The sequence below is a fragment of the Nycticebus coucang genome, chromosome 16, assembly GCF_027406575.1.
Source record: "Nycticebus coucang isolate mNycCou1 chromosome 16, mNycCou1.pri, whole genome shotgun sequence".
Taxonomy (NCBI): Eukaryota; Metazoa; Chordata; class Mammalia; order Primates; family Lorisidae; genus Nycticebus; species Nycticebus coucang.
In genome coordinates this window covers 92,644,644-92,651,836 of record NC_069795.1, presented here as the reverse complement: position 1 = coordinate 92,651,836, position 7,193 = coordinate 92,644,644, and positions in this window count along the sequence as shown.

The window sequence follows — 7,193 nt, the reverse complement described above, 5'->3', positions numbered from 1 at the left end:
TCTAGGTTAGTGCTACAGAAGAAATTCCAACCCAAATATACTTTATTTAACAGAGATATGTCTAAAAACCAGCCCTCCACTCCTTTATTATATTTTTTTATTCCTTTTTTAATGTTTAGGTTTTTTTTTTTTTATTTTTGCATCAAGGTAATATAAAGCTGTAAAGAATAAAATGACCAACAACTAAAGCAAATAGACAACCATCAGAATGGGAAAAGATGGCTGGGCACCTGTAGCACAGTGGTTAAAGCACCAGCCACATACACCAAGGCTGGTGGGTTTGAGCCCTGCCCGGGCCAGCTAAACAACAATTACAACTGTAACAAAAAATAGCCAGGCATTGTGGTGGGCAGCTGTAGTCCCAGCTACTCGGGAGGCTGAGGCAAGAGAATCGCTTAAGCCCAAGAGTTTGAGCTTGTTGTGAGCTGTCGTGCCACAGCCCTCTACCAAGGGTGACAGCTTGAGACTCTGTCTCAAAAAAAAAAAGAATGAAAAAAAATTTGCATATTATGAATCAGACAAAAGCTCGATAAGTAGGATCTACAGAGAACTCAAATTAAGCAACATAAAAAGAGCTAACAATCCCTTATATCAATGGGCAAGAGAGATGAATAGAACCTTCTCTAAAGAAGACAGACGAGGTGGGGTACGGTGGCTCATGCCTGTAACCCTAGCACTTGGGAGGCTGAGGCAGGTGTATTGCCTGAGCTCACAGGTTATAGCCCTGCCACAATGCCCACCTATTTTTTAGAGACAAGGTCTCACTCTGGCTCAGGATGGTCTTGAACCTGTGAGCTCAGGCAATACACCTGCTTCGGCCTCCCAAGTGTTGGGATTACAGATGTGCGCCATTGTGGCCAGCCTGTTTTTTTTTAATTTTAAAAATTTGTTTATGTTTTTTGTTTTCAGACAGATTCTCATTCTGTCACCCTGAGTAGAGTGTCCTAGTGTCCTAGCTCACAGTAACCTCAAACTCTTGGGCTGTATCAATCCTCTTGTCTCACAGGCACCTGCTACAACATTGGGCTAGTTTTGTTTCCAGGAGTCTCACTCTTGCTCAGGCTGGTCTCTAACTCCTGAGCTCAGGTGGTCCACCTGTCTTGGCCTCCCAGAGTGCCAGGATTACAGGTGTGAGCCACCATGCCTGGCCTGTGGATGCTTTTTATATTTGTCTCTGTATTTCTACATAATATGTTTGTATTGCCATATTCTTGATTTTTCAGCTTTAGGTGCTAACAAATAACCTCCCACCATAAAAAAGGAGGTTTCTTCTCTTCTCCCTACTGCCAGCACACATCACTGCACACGCCACACTCCTTGTCCTTTCTCTTTCTGATATACTCTGTCATAATCGTGTTTGGTCCTCACCAGTATATGTATTGCAATGATTCTTCACAGCTGAGTCATGTTGTAAACCATGACATTGCTTTTTCTTTCCTACTCCACTTCCCTGGTAATTATCTCTTTCTTCCATCTGTTTGGCTTTCTTTTTCTATGTATTTTGTTTTAAGCATTAGTTCAGTCTATTCTCTTTGGTATTGGTGTTCTATGATGGTCACGCATACCACATATTTCCCCATTTTATCCCTCTGAAGATTCTCCCCACGGGCATTGTGATTGTCACACCATGGGCGGTTGTGCTCAGAGATCCCCTTCACCGTTACCCTGGGATTTCCCTTGACTACTCCCCTGTGTGACATCCTGCTTCACATATCCCCAGCTTCCTCTTTCTGGCTTACTGACCATATTTAATAGCTTCCTGAGAAAGTAAAAAGGAGAGGTAAATGTTAGGAGAATTTGTAACTCTGAAAATGTCTTTTATTCCCTATAATCATACATAACGAAAATTTAGGAAGTTTCACATTAATAATTGTTTTATTTTAGAAGTTTAAGAACATGATTCCATCGCTCGCTAGCTTCCAGTGTTGCTATGAAGAAGTCTGAAGAGCTTTTGTTGTGACCTGTTTTCCTTTCTCTGGAAACTTTATAAGATTCTTTCATCTCAGTGATATATTTTTCTCTGTTATGTCTTAGTATGGATTTGTTTTTACCCTTTTTTGCTTATGCTGGATACTGAGTAATTCTTTTGAATCTGAAAAGTCATGTCCTCTCTACCACAAAAATTTTTGAAATTATTTTATTGTAAGTTCCTACCTTCTATTTTTTAAAATTTATATTCCTTAAATATTATATCACCAAAGTTGTCCTCTAATTTTAACTTTCTAACTTTCTTCATTTTTGCTTTACTTTTAGAAATAGTTTTATCTTTAAACCTTGTATGGTGGTTTTCATGGTTTTAATTTTCAATAATTTCTTTTTGTTTTCTAAATGCTCAATAAGGCCAGGCACCAAGGTTCACGCCTGTAATCCCAGCACTTTGGGAGCCTGAGGTGGGTGGATTTCTTGAGCTCATGAGTCCAAGCCCAGCCTGAGCAAAAACAAGACCCTATCTCTACTAAAAATAGAAAAACTGAGTCAAGAGGATTGCTTGAACCCAAGAGTTGGAGGTTGCTGTGAGCTATGATACCACAGTACTACATTGGGGGCAACATCTTGAGACTTTGAAAAAAAAAGAGAAAGAAAAAAATTTCCATAAAAAACAATATTTGTCCTTGTTTCATAATTACATTTTTTTCCCACTTGGGCTCAACAGATCCTCTTGTAGGCCAGGGACGGTGGCTCATGCCTGTAATCCTAGCACTTGGAAGGCCCAGGCAGGTGGATTGCCTGAGCTCACAGATTCGAGACAAGCCTGATCCAGAGTGAGACCCTGTCTCTAAAAATAGGGGGCATTGTGGCAAGCGCCTATAATCCCAGCTACTCAGGAGACTGAGGCAAGAAAATTGCTTGAGCCCAAGAATTTGAGGTTGCTGTGAGCTTTGACACCGCAGTACTCTACTGAGGGTGACAAAGTGAGACTCTGTTTCATAAAAAAATTAAAAAAAAAAAAAAAGAGAGATCCTCTTGCCTCAGCCTCCCAAGTAGCTGGGACTATAGGTGCCCACCATGAGGCCCAGCTACTTTTTAAAATTTTTAGTAGGGAAGGGGGTCTCACTCTTGCTCAGGCTTGTCTTGAACTCCTGAGCTCAAGCAATCCTCCAGCCTTGGCCTCCCAGTGATAGTACTACAGATGTGAGCCATCACACCAGGCCTTGTAATAGCAATATTTCTGATAGTGTTAATTTCTTGGTTTTCTTTTCATTGCATAATCTTTGTTTCATTCAAGTTGCTTTTTTCTGTCCATTAGTTTCAGTCACTGTTTAATGTCAGGGGATTTTCTTTGCAATCTGTCAGTCTTAGCTATTTATTTGTATCTAGGAGATAGAGTTTTTTTTTTTTTTGTAGAGACAGAGTCTCACTGTACCGCCCTCGGGTAGAGTGCCGTGGCATCACACGGCTCACAGCAACCTCCATCTCTTGGGCTTATGCGATTCTCTTGCCTCAGCCTCCCGAGCAGCTGGGACTACAGGTGCCCACCACAACACCCGGCTATTTTTTTGTTGCAGTTTGGCCGGGGTTGGGTTTGAACCCGCCACCCTCGGCATATGGGGCCGGCGCCCTACTCACTGAGCCATAGGCGCCGCCCAGGAGATAGAGGTTTTATAAACGGAGGTTCATTGTGGGAACATGTGACTAGACCTTTTAGTTGGGGTAACTCCAGGTCAATAGCTTTAGGTTTTTTTCTCCTGTGTTATCAGAAAAGATGCTTCCATTTTTCAGTTAGAGGGTGAAGGTGCTGAGGACAGACAGGACTGGCAGTGGGTACTCGGTGTGTGACTGAGTGTGCGTGTGGGGAGCGTCTTGGCCACTTCACTCCATCACTCTGTGATTCTGTACAGTGCTTCTGCCCTCAGCTTTCCACTGTCTTCCCAGGCCTGAGATTCTGTTTTACTCTTTCCAAAGAATAAATCGTCAGTCTTTTTCAAGGATGAGGAGGGATGGTCACCTAGCTGCATGGGGGGTGGGGGGGGAAGGGATCTAGAGCCCATTAAGAAAAACAAAATAGCTTTAAGCATTTGTAAAAAAATAATACTTTGGGCTAAGGTGCCAGCCACTTACACCTGAGCTGGCAGGTTCGAATCCAGCCCGGGCCCGCCAAACAACAATGACGGCTGCAACCAAAAAATAGCCAGGTGTTGTGGCGGGTGCCTGTAGTCCCGGCTACTTGGGAGGTGGAGGCAGGAGACTTGCTTGAGCCCAGGAGTTGGAGGTTGCTGTGAGCTGTGATGCCATAGCACTCTACCCAGGGCAATGGCTTGAGGCTCTGTCTCAAAAAAAAGAAAAAAAAAATAATAATACTTTGAGGCCATTGTAGTGGCTCATACCTGTAATCCTAATGCGCTGGGAGCTGGAGGTGGGAGGATCCCTCGTGCTCAGGAGTTCAAGACTAGCCTGAGCAAGAGTGAGACCCCCAATCTCTACTAAAAATAGAAAAAGTAGCCAGGTATGATGGTGGGTCCCAACTACCTGAGGCAGGAGGATCACTGGAGTCCAACACTTTGAGTTTGCTGTGAGCTATGATGACACCACCGCACCCTACCCAGGTTGACAGAATGAGACTCTATCACAAAAACAAACAAACAAACAAAACCCCAAACAAAAACTTAAAAATTTTTTTCTTGTTAAAAGGCTAATAATTATTAAAAGGAGAAAAATTATAAAGCAGATCAATGCAAAAAGAAATAAATAAAGAAAAAACACTCCTATATCCAGAAAGAACACTGCTAACCTTTTGGTGTATTTTCTTCCAGTCTTTTAACTTGTCTATGTATTCACATGGGTGTGCCTGTGCATGTGTGTTTTATTTCTTCAAACAAAATTGTGGCGATATGATGAGTACTGTTTCTTAGCTGTTTTCTATTTACCAACATATCATAGGGGACTTTTTTCAGGAATAGCTTTTACGACTGTTACCAGCTTTCTGTTGGTAAAATGCCTTTTGGAATCAAAAATGACTGAATTAGTAAATCAGCCCTTGAATCCAGAGGTCAAATCCTGCCCATGTCCCCATGTACGCATTTTACCCTTTTAGTAGGGAAAGGGAAATGTTTAGTGAACAGGAAACTGCCCTTAAAACCAGCAAAGAGATTCAGGAAACACACCTGGTTACATTTCTAATTCATTCCTTTTCAGGAGTAACACTGATAATTAAAAGTCTCAGGGACTCACTGTGAGGCAGAGAGCAAGAAGAATTAATTTGTTATCAAAAGGTAATAGGATGAGACCTTGTTAAGTCCATCCCGTTGTTCTGGGGAATTAACTTTAGTGGGCCAGACACTGCTTACACTGACTGCAAGCCAAACAGACATGCACATTTCCTGATACAAGGGAGTGTAGGTTTTGACTTCCTTTGGGGGCTTTCCTTTTTCTCTACTCTCACTCTCCCCTGGGGTGGGGAGAAGAATTTAAAAAGGCCGGGTACGGTGGCTCATGTCTGTAATCCTAGCACTCTGGGAGGCTGAGGCAGGAAGATCACTTGATCTTAGTAGCTCGAGGCCAGCCTGAGCAAGAGTGAGACCCCCGTCTCTACTAAAAATAGTAAAAATTAGCTGAGAGTTGTGCTGGACACCTGTAGTCCTGTCTTCTTGGAAGGCTGAGGTGGTAGGATCACTTGAACCCAGGAGTTTGAGGTTGCTGTGAAGTAGGCTGATGCTGGGCGCTCTAGCCTGGGCAACAAAAACCAAACAAAACCCTTATATTTGCATTTATTTATCTAGTTTTGAGACAGAGGCTCAGTCTGTTGCCCTGGCTAGAGTCCAATGGTGTAATGTAGCTCATCGCAACCTCCAACTCCTGGGCTCAAGCAATCCTCCTGCCTCAGCTTCTCCAGTAGTTGGGATTACCACCAAGCCTGGTTAACTTTTTTCTGGCCTCAAGAAATCCTCCCAGTTTTGATTCCCGAGTTGCTGGGATTATAGGCCTGAACCACTGAGCCTGGCTGCTTTTACTTTTTCCTAAAGATGTATTTATTCTTTAAGCAATAATGTACTGCCTTCCTATAATAACTGGATTTGTCAGGTTACGTCCCCACTGAGGACAAGGTTCATGGTGGATAGGTTTACTAATCACAAGGGGTAAGGAGATGGTTCCATCTACTGAGACCCTCAAAATCACAGTGTTCAAAATGCAAACTGTTTGAAACTACTGCAATGGTGATTTGCACAGTTTCATGGACAGCGTGAGTAGCACACAGTGGTATGTTCTCGGGGCAGTTGGTAAGGAGATTTGTCAGTCACATCCTATATAATTCTCCGGGGCCGCCTCTTTCTTCTTCCCCATATTTTTTTTCCTCTGTCCTTTTCCTTCCTAATCACCTCTGGATCCTCTGGGTCAGGCAGTGGGAAGTTATCAGTGCTGGAACAATAGTTGATAGTAAATCCAACTTCACTGTGAGGCGTGACCTGACTCAGCTGCGGGAGTTAGAACCAAGGTGATGGAAAGAGGGGTTAGAAGTCAAAAGCCCTGGGTTCTTAATTCTGGCTTCATTGTTTCTAATCCTTTTCATGGGGTGCAGGTCTCCTGTGGCATAGTGTAACAAGCCTGTATTTTGGAGTCTGACACACTAAAATTTGAATCTTCGTTGAGACTTTCTAACTATGTAATCTTGGTCAAGTTTCACAACTCCACTGGACATCAGTTTTCTTCGCTATAAAACTGGAACAACATTTTACCTTGCTGCAAAAGAATGAAGCGAAATAATGCAGTTAAATATCCTGGTTCATTTCAAACTCTTCCATGTAATCAAAAATATTTTCCACTTACCTATAAAATATGGATAATAACGTTGTGATATGCCTGTGAACTAAAAGGGTTTGTTTAGAGAATATGTTGTGAACTCCTCTTCACCCTTCAAGACCCAGCCTGTGCCTGACCTCCCAGAGATGACTTTCTCTACTGCCTTAGGCACAGTCAGCATGCCACTTCCTTCTAGCAGTTTCTCAGCTTTCAAATTGCCTTTTCCCCAAGGAGTCTTTCTGATCTGAGAAGTATGTTTCAGACTTGTTTGCTTCGTGACTTTTATTATATATATATATATATTTTTTGAGATAGAGTCTCACTCTGTTGCCCTACTGGGTAGAGTGTGGTGGTGTCATAACTCACAGCAACTTCAAACTCTTTAGCTCAAGCTATCCTCTTGCCTCAGCCTCCCAAGTAGCTGGGACTACAAGTGCTCACCACAAAAAACACCAGCT